The sequence below is a fragment of the Parasteatoda tepidariorum genome, chromosome 9 (assembly GCF_043381705.1).
Source record: "Parasteatoda tepidariorum isolate YZ-2023 chromosome 9, CAS_Ptep_4.0, whole genome shotgun sequence".
NCBI lineage: Eukaryota > Metazoa > Arthropoda > Arachnida > Araneae > Theridiidae > Parasteatoda > Parasteatoda tepidariorum.
In genome coordinates this window covers 10606348-10608599 of record NC_092212.1, presented here as the reverse complement: position 1 = coordinate 10608599, position 2252 = coordinate 10606348, and positions in this window count along the sequence as shown.

Here is a 2252-nt window from a genome sequence, read left to right as displayed (position 1 = left end):
CAATTGAATTTTACTTACAAAAAATAGTTATAATAAAATTTACTTTTTATTGTTAAAAGTTTCTCGTACTTCATTAGTCAAGTGTCTATTTTTGAACCTGGGTAACCGTTACCAAAATTCAGTTAATAAATCACAGCCTTGCAAAAGTTTGAAGGGTAACGGTACAGAAGAACACTTGGTAAATAGTAATTGTTTGTAAGTCAAAAGACAAATTTATCGCATGATGAATAAGTCACATAACTTTGACTTCAAGACTATATTTTCAATTGTTCAATTGTTTCAAGTGTTCTAATCTTGAACAGGAAAGAACGCTTGGTAAATAGTAATTGTTTGTAAGTCAAAATACAAATTTATCTCATGATGAATAAGTCACATAACTTTGACTTCAAGACTATATTTTCAATTGTTCAATTGTTTCAAGTGTTGTTTCTTGAACATGAAAGAACACTTGGCAAATAGTAATTGTTTGTAAGTCAAAATACAAATTTATCTCATGATGAATAAAACACATAACTTTGATTTCAAGACTATATTTTCAATTGTTTCAAGTGTTGTTTCTTAAACATGAAAGACACTTGGCAAATAATAATTGTTTGTAAGTCAAAATACAAATTTATCTCATGAAGAATAATTCACATAACTTTGACTTCAAGACTATATTTTCAATTGTTCAATTGTTTCAAGTGATGTTTCTTGAACATGAAAGAGCACTTGGCAAATAGTAATTTTTTGTAAGTCAAAAAACAAATTTATCTCATGATGAATAAGTCACATAATTTTGATTTCAAGACTATATTTTCAATGGTTGTTTCTTGAACATGAAAGAGTACTTGGTAAATAGTAATTGTTTGTAAGTCAAAATACAAATTTATCTCACGATGAATAAGTCACATAACTTTGACTTCAAGACTATATTTTCATATGTTCAATTGTTTCAAGTGTTGTTTCTTGAACATGAAAGAACACTTGGCAAATAGTAATTGTTTGCAAGTCAAAATACTAATTTATCTCATGATGAATAAGTCACATAACTTTGATTTCAAGACTATATTTTCAATTGTTCAATTGTTTCAAGCGTTGTTTCTTGAACATGAAAAAACGCTTAGCAAATAGTAATTGTTTCTAAGTCAAAATACAAATTTATCTCATGATGAATAAGTCACATAACTTTGATTTCAAGACTATATTTTCAATTGTTAAATTGTTTCAAGTGTTGTTTCTTGAACATGAAAGAACACCTGGCAAATAGTATTTGTTTGTAAGTCAAAATACAAATTTATCTCATGGTGAATAAGTTACATAACTTTGACTTCAAGACTATATTTTCAATTGTTCAATTGTTTCAAATGTTGTTTCTTGAACATGAAAGAACACTTAGCAAATAGCAATTGTTTGTAAGTCAAAATGCAAATTTATTTCATGATAAATAAGTCACATAGCTTTGATTTCAAGACTATATTTTCAATTGAATTAAAATTTAAAAGAAAAATCTTTGATTGGTTATCCTTATTTGTTGAAAAACTGACTCAACTGAATCACAACTAAGGGAAAATATTGTGCTCGATGTATGGAATCACATCTAAACTCCGAGCATAGCTGTCCTGCTAATTGCAGATTTGCTTTATCTCAGCTTAATTTTGCTTTAATTTTCATAATTTTCATGTTTTTGCTTTAATTTTCATAATTTTCATGTTTTTGCTTTAATTTTCATAATCTCAGCATAATTTTGCTTTATCTGAGTAAAAAGTGCAGATGAATTGTTTTTCGTCAAAATAAATGCTCACATAATTTGGAATGTGAGCATGAAAAGAAACATTTTTATATTTTAGCTTGTCTCTTCTTCGTTACGATAATTCACCTCTTGGAGAACAAATGGAAACAAAACTCTCAATATACAGGAGAAAAAGGAAAGTGATGCCATAATTCTGAATAGTATTCATGTGAGTGTGTATGCAAACAACAGCGTAAAGTAAAAATAAAACTGACCATAACTTAATGGCAGAAAATAACAGACGAGATCCTAAAGAATTATTTTTCATTATTTGAAGCTTGAAAATGACTCACACTTTTTTTTAAATATCATTTGTGATATTGCTACCTCAGTGCGTGGATGGTTTTCGCAAAAATCATTCGTCTTTATAATAACGCATTACTAGTTTATTATTGAGCTTGTTAAAGAGATACGAACAAGTGTCTTGTGCATCAGAGATACTTTAATTAATAAACTTTAAAACCATGTACATCCTGATTAC